General features: G+C 44.7%; 1 long non-coding RNA gene across 1 annotated transcript; it reads right to left on the reverse strand.

The window, feature by feature from the left end:
• Positions 1-4493: 4493 nt before the first annotated feature.
• Positions 4494-13205, reverse strand: LOC117195478 (uncharacterized). Its single transcript, XR_004475193.2, has 3 exons — positions 12438-13205; positions 10035-10162; positions 4494-5371 (listed from the first exon to the last, which is right to left on the reverse strand). It is a non-coding gene; the product is annotated as an uncharacterized LOC117195478 (long non-coding RNA).
• Positions 13206-13452: the final 247 nt, after the last annotated feature.

Here is a 13452-nt window from a genome sequence, read left to right on the forward strand (position 1 = left end):
AGACATAGAGAATGGACTTGAGGATGTGGGGTGGGGAGGGGGAAGCTGGGGCAAAGTGAGAGAAGCATCAACATATATACACTACCCAATGTAAAATAGATTAAGTAGTGGGAAGCAGCTGCAGAGCACAAAGAGATCACCTCAGTGCTTTGCTACGACCTAGAGGGGTGGGATAAGGAGGGTGGAAGGGAAGCTTAAGACGGAGGTGATGTGGGGATACAAATATGCATATGGCTGATTCGCACTGTTGTACAACAGAAACTAACACAGCATTGTGAAGCAATTATACTCCAATAAAGATGTATAAAAAATATAATAAACAATAAAATCTATAATCACATTAAATATAAATGGATAAATATTCACAGTTAAATGGCAGATTAGATGCAAAAGCAATACCCGCTTATATACTGCCTACAAGAAATATGTTTTAACTACAGAGAAAAATACATGAAAAATAAAAGGATGGAAAAAAGATAAACCTTGCTAACACTAAGCAAAAGAAAGCTGGAGGGGCTATATTAAGATCAGATAAAGTAGATTTCAGAGCAAAATATATTACCATGCGTCAAAATGATTATTTCATAATAATAAAGCCATCATTTCATCACATGGACATAAAAGTTGTACCCATTTATGCCCCAAACACCAGAGCTTGAAATTACATGAATGTAAAACTGATAGAAGTGATAGAAAACAAGAGAAAATTAAACCCAAAGTAAGTAGAAGAAAGGAAATAATAGAAATATAAAAACACAGCAGAAAATCAATAGAAATAAATCTATGAAACCAAAGCCATCTCCTTGGGAAAAAAAGTAACAATGTTATTAAATGTCTAATCAGACTTATCAGATAAAAACATAGCAGAAAATCAATAGAAATAAATCTATGAAACCAAAGCTATTTCCTTTGGAAAAAAAGTAATAATGTTATTAAATGTCTAATCGGACTTATCAGAAAAAAGAGAGAGAGAAAGAGAAGCTGCAAATTACCAAAATCATGAGTGAGAGAAGAGGCATTTCTATAGAGTCTACAGATAATAGAAGTGTGATAAGGATGTGCTGGTTGAATAGTGTTCTCAAAAAGTCCTGTCCACCTGATATTTGTCAATGTGACCTTATTGGAAATAAGGTCTTTGCAGATGTAATCAAGTTAAGATAAGGTCATAATGGATTGGATTGGGCCCTAAATCCAATCACCAGTGTCCCTATAAGAAAAGGGGAATTTGGACACAGAGAAACACACAGGAAGAACATCATGTGTAGGTGGAAGGAAGAGATTGAAGTAAAGCACTTATAAGTCAAGGAAGGCCCAGGCATGCCAGCAACCGCCATAAGCTAGGAGAGAGGCATGGCACAGATTCTGCTTCAGAGCCGCTGCAAGGAACCAACCCTGCCGACACTTTGATTTTGGACTCCTAGCCTCCAGAACTGAGAGACAACACATTTCTGTTGTTTTAAGCCATGGTAATTTGTTACAGAAAGCCATTTTCTAAATTAGCCAATAAATTTGAAAATGTAGATGAAATGGAAAAATTTCTTGAAAGAAACAAACTACCAAAGTTCACTCAAAAAGAATTCGATAATTTATTTACCCTTATGTCTATTAAGAAAAGAGAATTGTAGTTAAAGCTTTTCCACAGAGAAAACTCCAGGCCCAGATGGATTCACTAATAACTTCTGCCCAAAATTGAAGGAAAAAATAATACCAGTTCTACACAAATTATTCCAGAAAACTGAGAAGGGAGTACTTCCCAATTGATTGTATAAAGCCAGCATTACCCTGACGTAATAAAACCAGAAAAAAGATATTAGAAGAGAATACAACTAGAGCTCAATATCCCTTGTGAATATAGATGTAAAAATTCTTAACAAAATTTTAGTAAATCAAATCCAACAATATATAAAAAGAATAACATATCATGACCAAGTGGGGTTTATCCCAGGAATACAAGATTGGTATAGCCTTCAAAACTCAACCAATGTAATCTCCATATTAATAAACTGAAACAGAAAAAACATATGTTCATCTCAATAGATGCATTTGAAATGATCTAACATCCATTCCTGATTAAAAAAAAAAGAACCACTCAGCAAGGCATGAATAGAAAGAAGGGAGCTTCTTCAACCTGATAAAAGGTATACACAAAAATCCTACAAAAACATCATATTCAATGGAGAATAACTGAATACATTCCCCCTGAATCAGGAAGTAGACAAGGATATTCATTCTCACTATTTCTATCAACATTGCACTGGAGGCTCAAGTCAGCACAATGGGGAAAAGAAAAAAAAAAAAAAAAGGCATCCAGATTGGAAAGGAAGAAGTAAAATTATTTCTATTCACAGATGACATGATTATCCATGTAGAAAATCTAATGGAATTTTTTTTAATTACTAGATAAGAAGTGAGCTTAATACATTTGTAGGTCACAACAGCAATATACAAAAAAAAAAAAAAACAATCAATTTGACTTCCATATACTAACAATACAAAGTCATAAATTGAGATTTTAAAAATACCACTTATAATAGCATCAGAAAATATTAAGCACTTGGGGATAAATCTGACAAAAAGATTTGGAAAGTATGAAACGTTGAGAGAATTTAAAGGAGACATATATCATATTCATGCATCAGAGGTCTCAATATCATTAAGATATCTGTTCTCTCCAAATTAATCCAACATAATCCCAATCAACATCTCAACAGGATTTTTGTACCTATTGACAAACTGATTATAAAATTCATGCATAAAAGCAAAGGACCTAGGATATCCAAAATGATTTTGGAAAGAAGGACAAAGTCAGGTAACAAATACTCCCTGATTTCAAGACTTACTCTAAACTACGGTAATCTGAAGACAGTATGGTGTTGTCATAAACAGGCAAATAAATCAATGGGACAGAACAGAGACAGAGCCCCATCTCGAGCAACCATGAAAAGGGCCTTAGCAGTGCGTCACGGCGGGATGATCCAGGTGCAGCTCAAACACCTCCACATCCCCCCCCCCCCCCCGCCCCCGCCAGCATGAGCCTTTCCACCCAGAGGCCAAGGGCAGTAACTCAACTCCTCCCCGCCTTCTGTATTTAAAGAGTTCAGCGTCCCAGGGTCTTGACTTCCTAGTGCCATTGACCAGCTGTTGGTCCTAAAGTCCTGTGTATTCATGTGACCAAGAGACCTCCCTGGGCCCCACGTGAGACACACAGCTCTGGGTACGCCTGACTACCTAACATGACCGCCTGCCATGGTAGGTAGTCCCCATGGCAAGCAAGAGAGTGAGCACAGTCTCCCACACCACAGAACACATTTGGGCTAGTAACACACAGGCGAAGGAAACTGAGGGATCAGGCTGGGGGGCCCTGCCCACCGTGATGCTGCTAGAAGCAGGTCACTGACCTCACAGAGCCTCCAGTTTGGTAAAGGAGACAATTCAACATGCCATGGCAAGGTTGACAAGCAAAGCATTGCAGAAGGGTAGGTGTGATGCTGCCGCAGCCGTGGCCCAAGGGCCTAACTGGCCAAGGTAGGGCACGAAGTCCCGAGAGGTGGCATTGATCTCGAGTGGCCTTGGCCTGCACTGGCTTGAAGCAGGATTCCTGTTCCCGGCCAGAGACTGAGGTCAGGCAGCGGCAGTGAGGGCACTGAGTCCTAGCCACCAGACCACCAGGGACCAGTGGCCAGTGACAAGGCCCTGGTCTGTCAGCTGTGAAGAAATGAATTTCCACATAGAGACAGAAAGTAATGAAGCCAGTAAAGTGTTTATTAGGAGGAAAAAGGGTACAGTATGTGTGGGTAGACACACGGGCGGGCTCAGAGAGAGAGAGTTGCACCCTCGTGGCAGTTTGAATCATTTATATGGGGCATTTCTTCTGGGTTTCCTTTGACCAGTCATCTTGCTTTGCATGGTTCTGAGTCCATATTTGGTACATCTCAGGGTCCTTCCCTGTTTGTGTGTACGTGTCTTAGCCAAGATGGATTCTAGTGAAGAAGACTGTGGGAAGGTTGACATCACCTACTATGGGGTGGCGCCCTCCCCCACTTTTGGACCTCCAAGGAGCCTTTCTGCACATGTATAGTCGGGGAGGTCTCCTTGATTTCGAGAATGAGGAATATGTGGTCTTTTATCTCTTATCTGGGCAGGACCCAGCCTCCTCCATCATCCTGCTCTTATGGAGTTTCTGTCCACAGGGGAGAAAATGTTCAGCCTGGGGCCCATCTATCTCCTGCCTCAGCATTAAACCGTGTCCTCACGGACAACTCTGAGTCTGCTCAGACTGCAGCCCTTTGGGCAGAGTGTTGCTTTATGAGGTCAGTGATGGGAGGAAGCTGAGGAAGAAAGTGAGGCAGTGGGCACTGGAGCGGGGTGGCCTAGTTCAGAGTAAAGGGCGGGCGTTCCAGTGTCGACTGAGAAAAACACACAACGCGAGAGCAGTGAGTTAAGTTTTATTTGGAGACCTTACTGAGGACTACAGCCTGGGAGACAGCCTCTCAGTAGCTCTGAGGAACTGCTCCAAAGAGGAAGCAGAAGGCTCCTGGAAGGAGCCAGGACATATATGAACTTTTTTGCTGAGAAAAACATGCAGTCTAGCATAAAAAGACAACTGCTAATCACAAAGAACAGACATCTCAAGTTAATGATTTTAGTGTTTTTCTATGTACGGGAAGGTATAAGATCTGGGGTCATTGAAATTCTTCCTGAGGTATGCATCTAACTAGCTAGGGGCCCCTTTCATCCAAAGCACAGAGTACTCCCTGATTAACTCTATCCTGAATCCCCCTCAGGGCGCACTGTCATGGGGTGGGTGACAGCAGTAGAGGATGCCTTGATCCTTGTAGAACTGGAATGGTGGGCAACCTTTTCTTCTTCGTACCTGGGCCAAGGGAGATGTGACAGTAAAAGCAGAGAACTGCCCAAAGAAAGAAACAAAGTGGCCCACAGTGCCGTCCAGAAGGCTCTCAACAACCCCTCTTCCACACCCCAAGTTCTGGTTGCTGCCCAACCTTGGCAGCCACAGCTCCTGGCCACCCCGTGCCCCCTGTGATTGGAACTGGCACCAAAGTGGGAGCCTGAGCTTGAGTTAGGAGAGCTTGGCCTCCGGCAGTGCTCTCCTGGCCCTGCAGAAACAAAGGAGCTTGCAGCTGACAGCCGATGCAGCAAACCTTTGAAAGCCCTTCCCTCCTCGCTTGACCCTCGGGGAAGCTAAGCTGTGTCTGCAGGGCTCCCTGCATGGAGCCCACCATTTAGATTACGGGAGCACTGCGCTCTCTGTGGAACACGGGGTGGTTCCTGGTGCAGCAGGATTCCTTGATTCACTATCTCGTCAGTTCAGACACAAAACGGGCTCTTGTGGGAGCCTCGAGCCAAGGGGCTGAAATGAGAGAACATGTAAAAAGTAAAAGCAGGTGCCTTTGCCTCGCGAAGTCATCAGCCTGAATCATTTATCAATAGCTTCTTCCCTGGCAAAGCAAGAGCGTGAGTTTAGGCTGTCTCCAACGGAGAATGCTGGTTCCCCAAACCCTGTCTATTTTCTTGGACTTGATTAATGGTTCTATTGGTGGCTTTATTTGATCTTCATTTAAATTTGGGGACTGAGCGTACACATTCAGCCAGATATATAATATTCTTTTTCATATTTCTAAAGCTCTTTATGATAATGGTCCAGAACTGGAGTCTGGGATCCTCTACCCATCCACTCCTCGTCCTGAGTTTAAGTGTTGTTTTTTTTTTGTCTGTCAATCAGATTTATTTATTGTACTTATATCTGCGATCTAATCCATGCTTACATTTAAGAATACTTTAGTTAACTAGAAAAATCATCCTGCTATATAAAGTACTTAGAAATGTTGAGAAAGGGAGAGGTGATATCCTTTTAAATGGATAGCTGAGCTTGTAAGAAATTAGGGGAAATTCTCAAGGGGAAAAAATCCAAAAGAAAAGGGAAAACCAGACTCTAAGTACCTGAACTGAGGCCGAAGGGGCTCTGGATGGAGATGGGATGAATGCTGATCTTTGTACTGAGTTTAAGTTTTGAGGGAGTGAGTTTATTTGCCTTAGAGCATTGGACATTCCTCACTATTAAGTATTATGGAAGAGTGGGGCAGCTTCTCTGTCTCAGAGACTACACTATTTATGTCCTTTTGCAGACAGCTTTTGTGTAATGTTTTTGTGATCTTTATTTTCTTTTAATTGGTGGAATTAATGTTTCAATTTGCAGAGGTGTCTAGAATAGATGAAGCTCCTACTATAAATAATAGAGCGACCTTGGAATTTTTACTTGCCAAATTATTGCTGGCACTGAGGAGACCTGGATACCATGATGGAGGGGGAATCCACCTGCCCTCTTTATTTATTTGGCAACACAGCGATGTGGAGTTTGGGTGGGCACCTGACCCTGGCTTTCCCTGAGGTCTTGTGGCTGAAGCATGGCTGCTAATGACCATGCCTTGGCTCTGGGAACCAGGTTCTGGGTTCAAGGCTAGTCTGGGACCCATCACTGAGTCCTAGGGGAGGGAACAGACCGGAAGTAAATTGGTGGGGCATGGAGTGGGACTGAGTCTCAGGACACTCATTCAGTTAAGAGAAAGCCAATCATAAGTCCAGATTTCTATAATGAAAACCAATCATAAGTCCAGATTTCTATAATGAAAGCCAATCATAAGTCCAGATTTCTATAATGAAAGCCAATCATAAGTCCAGATTTCTATAATGAAAACCAATCATAAGTCCAGATTTCTATAATGAAAGCCAATCATAAGTCCAGATTTCTATAATGAAAGCCAATCATAAGTCCAGATTTCTATAATGAAAACCAATCATAAGTCCAGATTTCTATAATGAAAGCCAATCGTAAGTCCAGATTTCTATAATGAAAGCCAATCATAGGTCCAGATTTCTATAATGAAGCAGTGAGGACAGTGGACTCATGCCAACTGAAGAAAGAAGACAATGGCTTCAGTTGTGTACACCTTGGGTCTGGGCTGCTCGTGGCACGTCTCATGGATTCCAACTGGTATATGAGCCGTCGAGAAGAGGCCAGATTTAACAATATGGATTTGAGGGTTGAGAGTTCTCACTCACCAAACAAATATTTATTGAAGGCTACCTGGGCATGAGGATCAGAATAAGAGATTCTTGACTAAGAATAAGCCTTGAATAAGAAATCAGTCCGTGACCTTCCGGAGCCCACAGGGTGTGGTGGAGCGGAGAGAATAGACGTTAAGTACTTACTCACGAGCATCAGGGGAGGGGCCAAGACATGTAGCCTTGAGTGGAGATGGGAGCTCTCGTCCTCTTGGGAGGATGAAGGGACGAGGCTGAGTGTGGTCAGGGAGAAGCAGGAGGGGGAAGGGACCCGAAGATGAAGGAGAGTCTTGGTGTTCTCAATTAACACAGTAAAGAAGGAGAGCAAAGGGGATGGAAGACCTGCAGGGTTACAACAAGAGACAGCTCAGGAACAGGGTCCAGGAGGGATGGGGACAGATGATGATGGCGGTGGGGGTGGGGGTCATAGAGGAGGGCCATGGTTCTGCCCGGGGTCCCGGCCACCTGGATCTCCAGAGGGGCAGGGACAGGAGGGGATGGAGTGCAGACAGCAGGATTCACTTCTCATTTCTTTGCCTCTGGCCAGCTGGCAACCATGCAACAATTGGGGAAAGGGTGTCTGTGGATGGAAGGCGAGGGGGAGAAAGTGAGGAAGCAAACTCCCTTCCCCACCCCCTCCAGCAGATGCAGACAGCAAGGATTTTGTTCTCTGGCTGACTGAATCTCTTATTTTTTTATTTTTTTTAATTTTTTTTAAAGTTCTCTTTATTATCCATTAGAAGGTCTTTAGGATTCCCTGGCATGTTTTTTGGTTTGGTTTGGTTTGGTTTTTAATTAATTAATTTTTGCTGTGTTGGGTCTTCGTTTCTGTGTGAGGGCTTTCTCTAATTGTGGCAAGCGGGTGTCACTCTTCATCGCGATGCGTGGACCTCTCACTATCACGGCCTCTCTTGTTGCGGAAAACAGGCTCCAGACATGCAGGCTCAGTAGTTGTGGCTCACGGGCCCAGTTGCTCCACAGCATGTGGGATCTTCCCAGGCCAGGGCTCGAACCCGTGTCCCCTGCATTAGCAGGCAGATTCTCAATCACTGTGCCACCAGGGAAGCCCTGAATCTCTTATTTTTATATGGATGTTGTAACATCTTGTTAGCACAGTCGTCATCCTTGATCCGTAGGTTAGATTTGTTCTTTTATGTTTAATTAGTGGTCAAAAAACCTTCAGGATATTAAATAATACCACAATGTTTACTGAGCCCATTCAGTTAAGTAAAAGTAACTATTCATAACTGACAACAGGATGACACACCACCTAATCGAGGCAATATTTTTTTTTCCACCTTGTATCCCTGATTGCAAAAACGAATTGATTTAGGGGTATTACAGAGAAAAGGAAAAGGAGCTTTTCTTTAGGACTTCATTATCAGCACGTGCACTCCTCAGCAACTCTAAGGCACAGGAAGGCCCCCAGACCACCCCCCCCCGAAGGGAGGAGAGAAGGGAGGGAGGGTCTTCTTGTGGCTTCAGCCAACCACAGCCCCCACCCACGTGCAGCCGCCCACAGATGTGGAAGAACACCGAACCCAGGGAGAGTGAGCCAGTGGAAGAGGACCACGTGGTCAAACCCTCTCTGCTGACCAGTCCAGCAGCTTCAGCAAGCATCACCCACCCACAGGGCTGCTTAGAAATGCAGGCTCTCCGGAGCCCCAGACCTATCCATCAGAATCTGCATTTCAATGAGCCCCTCAGGAGATGCTTGTGCACCTTGCAGTTTGAAAACTTTGGACTAGGCTACGTGTATATCCCCAGAACAAAGCACCTGTAACTTCAAGGGTCCCAAGAGAAAACTAGTTCCAGAGAGGAAACCTAATTCTCAACAACTCTCAATAACAACCCTATTTGTGATGAGCAGTGCTGGTGGGTGATATGCCTGGCACCATGCCTGCAATATTCCCCAGAGCCCTGGGAACTGATTATATTATTATGGCCCCCCCGGTCCAGGTGGGAACTTGGAGGCTCCCAGAAGTTAAGGAACTTGCTAAATTCACCCAGCTTGTAAAAGGCAAAGCTGGAAATGTATTTAAGTCAGCCCAAATCCCATAGATGTCATGGATTCCTTCAAATTCAAATTTATTCTTGTGGGTCCACGATATTAGACAGCTCAATGATTCTCCTGAACGACGCTAGACCACACCTTTAATGGTTAAATAAATTTTACTGCATCCATTAAATGGAATAATATTCAACATTCAAAACCAATGTTTTTAAGAATTGTCAATGATACAAGGCAATTTTCATCATGAAATATTTCTTGAGAAAAGCATAACAGTAAAAAATAACATACATACATATGTAAACACTCAAACCAGTCACAGAATGGATGAATAAAACACGAATACTTATTCAATAAAATGCTATTCAGCACTTAAATATAACTAGATCTCTATGTCACCTTTGACATTTCTCAAAAACATAGTGTTTAATCACAAAGAGTTGCAAAACAAAACTTTTGTGTATTATTTATATGCATTTTTTGAAGCATAGGAAACAATAGTCTAAATTATTCACAGATACCAGTATATAATATACAAGCCCCCCCAAAACAGATTGAAAAGATACTCATAGAATTACGGTACTTGTTGCAATGAGCCCGAGGTAGGGGTCAAGGCGATGTCAACTATACGCTGCTTTTTAAGTCTTTGGAAAGTAAAATAAACGTGGTAAATTTGATCTATATAGACAGTTGTTAATTCAATATGGTGGGTGTATAGTGCTTGTTGTATTTGTAGTTTTCTGCTATTTTAGGATGTCTGTATTTGAACTTACATGCCACAGAAAAGTTTAAAAAGAAGCACATAAAATACTAACAACACGTTCCTCTGGATAGTAATGTTACAGACAATTCTTGTTTTCTTCTTCAGGTTTTTCTGTCCTTTAAAAAATTTCCCTATTAAAATATACGACTTTTATAATCAGTCAAAAAATAGACTCACCTCCCAGTTTTCCAAGAGCTAATCCATTTCATGCCTCCGGGCTTTTGTAGAAAGCAGAGCTTGGTATTGAAGTCAGCCATAGGGGAAAATCAAGAAGTGAACCATGCTGGGAGTTGACAGCAAATTTTCTTAAAAAAAAAAAAAAAAAGAACTAGAAATTCAGGAGATGCAAACTTTTGAGATTAAAAGATTTTAGTATCACTTTTCTATTCCTATTTTATTTGATGTTTATGTTTGTCCTTTATGTCAATTCTACGGCAAAGCACAGCCAGGTACCATTCTACACACATCCGGTGCTTCCCGCACGTGGCCTATTTCATCTTTGAACCAGGCCACACATTTAGAGATTATCTAGTGCAACCCCTCATTTTAGCAGCAGGGAAACCGAGGCTGAGAAAGGTGAAGAGGCTTGCCCAGGGTCAGACAGCAGGACTAGAAATGAGTCTGAATCCTCCCTGATGTTTTTTACGGCTCCACCACACTGCCTCGGGGGTTGTGCAGACAATGGCGGAGCCCCAAATATGAGAAGATACAAATATCCACAAAGAAACGAATTGTCATTTATTTTTTTAAGTAAACATAAATTGTGTTATACAAAAGCTAACATAATTATCTTTCCTTGGGCCCAGATTTATCTCTCTATCCTCCAAATCTAATTACTTCTTTGAGTGAGAGTCTCTTCCTATATTGAATTCACTCCATCCTGGAGAAGTGTGTTTGGATCTCGGCATGCAAGTGTGCATTTCTAAGCTTGCCTTTTCCATTGCCTCTGACTCTTTCCACGCGGTCCTTTCAAAAGCTGGCCCTTTTCAAAGCAAAGGGCCTCCTTAAAGCTAAAAATAATGTGTATCCCTCACAGCAGGTATCCAACCAGAGATCTGGGTTCATTGACTTGGTGATTGCTTTTCCCTGCTGGGCCACCCCTGGGGCCCTGGGGCCCTGCAGTCCCCTATGAGGAATAAGCCTGTTTGCAAAGAACAGTCCTGGGCCGGTCCCTTCCATCACTCTGCGTCAGCCTGTCCTGTCCCCTGCCCTCCACACCTTGGCTCGGTCCTGCTTCCAGAATCAGGGAGGAACTGATTCCACACTCATCAGAAACTGGACGGCCCATGCTGCCCAAGTCCAGGGTGGCCCAGCGGTGGGTCTCAACTGGCACAGCTCAGACCCACATGTAGCCTTGACTCAAGTTCACGCCCTCTGCCATTGCTCTGCCCTCCGGCCCAGCCAGTCTGACCCTGTCACTACCTCAGTGACCGGCCCACCCACAGGAGACCAGCCTGGCCATCTTGCAGGTCACCAAGGTCCTTCTGGACACACACGCACACTCGTACGGCAAACAAGGCCTGCCAGCGCGTTTGTGTGTGCGCGCGCGCACACACACACACACTCCTGGAGCCTGCACTCCCTCAAGCCCCCTGGCCTTCCTCCCACACGGGCTGCTCCTGGGCCTGCCCACGGTCCCCTCCCTGCAGGCTCTGTCCAGCTCTTTCTAACCTAAAGTGTCTTCCAGCTCCCAGAGGGAGCTTCACAAAGGTGGGGACCCCTGTGTTTCCTTCCAGCCTCCCAACACAGGGCCTGGCACAGCGTCAACTCGAAATGGAGGCCTACTTCATGAATTTATGCGTCAATAAGACTCATGATGATTTATTTTAAAGATCAGATCCCATAAATACAAACAGAGCCCACCTGGGCTCTCCTCCTGGCCTCGCCAGCTGCCCAGAGCTGGCCCATGCAAATACCCGCCAACGCCCTCCCCAGGGCTCTAGGTTGAAGGCGCCAATATCTATTTTCAAACTTCACACAAAGGCGCCCCTTCTGACCCCCGCCCAGTAGTTGATGAAATCAGCTTCCTGAATGAGGAGATGCCAGGTCCATTACAGCTGTGACATTTTGCATCCAAAATTCCAGCATTGTACTGTTGTTACAGTGGTGCTGGTTCCTACCGCCAGCCCTCCTTCCCACATCTAAGCCCAGGGCAGGCACTGGAAGCATTTTGAAGCTCAACTCCTGCATCCCTGAGGCAGGGAGAGACATGAGGACTTGTGGTCCTGGGACCACTCCCTTCCGATGTCTGTCACAGAGGCCTGGATGGGTAGCAGAAGCAGGCAGCCCTCTCCGAGCCCCCTCTCTGGGCTAGTGCCCACTCCTTCCCCTGTCAAGCCCTCCCTGGCTAGGGCCCAGGAGGGGACCGACCCTCTGCAGGACCCTGCCCCCACCCCGTGCCCATGGCCTATACATTCAACAGGCACGTGGATGGCCCCTCGAGTCAGATCCCCAGGTGGGCCCTGCAGACAGGAGCAAGGGGGACACCACCCCTGTCACCACTCTGTTCATTCCAGACAAGATGACCCGAACAGCTGCCGTACTACCCCAGGCCAGGTCAGGGAATCAGAAATGAATTACCCTGGTCCTGGGTTCACGGGCTCACAGCCCAGCAGGGGACACGCAGCCCTCCAGGAACTCAGCAGCCGGCTCTTCTGCCTCCGCCTCTGTGCTCAGCCACATTCCCCTCCACCACAAAGGGCTCCAGGCCTTTTTTACTGAAATGAGGGAAGAGAACACATGATACTTCCAGACTATGAAAAATTACAAAGAGAACTACTACTGCCTGTGTACCCACCACCTGCAATTAACAGATGTTAACATCTCCAAAAATGCCTGGGAGATTTCTAAAGCAATAAAATCATGCAGCTACGATTGCATCTGCTGGGTACCCCTCCCCCAGCCCCACTCCCTCTCCTTGGTCTGACAGGCAAACCCCACCGGAAGTTGGTATGTGTTCTTCCCATCCTAACAGTCTTATTTTGCTCTACGGCTATGCGTCCAAAAAGACAAGATAGCAAAGCTTTATTGTTTTTACTATTTCCATAAAGTCGTACTGAATTTATAATTCTGAAACATGCTTTCTTCACTCACTGTATTCATACTGCAGCTTTAAGCTCTCATGCAGTTGATTCCTATAAAACTATCTCATTTATTTTAACTGCTGTTCGAATGTGTGCATGTGAATATAGCACAAGTTATTCAGCCAGTTCCTTCCTGGTGGACATTATGAATTTTCAGTACCATAAACAATGCTCGCTCATGGCCATGTTCACATCTTCCCACAGAGGAGTTCCCTGGGGAAGGGTTCCTCACAGGAGAATTTCTGGGTTATAGGTTTGATGTTTATTCAGTTTTATTAGGGCCCAACTGGCCTCCAAAGGTAGAGCTGAGGTGCAGTCCTCCCAGCAGGGAGCGAGACTCTGTGTCACCTGCCCTGGTCACTCTGGTCCTTGTCATGCCCTTTCTAGCTGTGCTCCTTGGTTGAGTTAAGTGGCAACTCTCCAGACATGGCCACTGAGCACACCGTTCTGTGCCTGTTTGACCACTGGGGATGTTGTCCTCTAAGAAATTCAGGGTCCTGTCCTGTGACCAA

The sequence above is a fragment of the Orcinus orca genome, chromosome 7 (assembly GCF_937001465.1).
Source record: "Orcinus orca chromosome 7, mOrcOrc1.1, whole genome shotgun sequence".
Lineage (NCBI taxonomy): Eukaryota > Metazoa > Chordata > Mammalia > Artiodactyla > Delphinidae > Orcinus > Orcinus orca.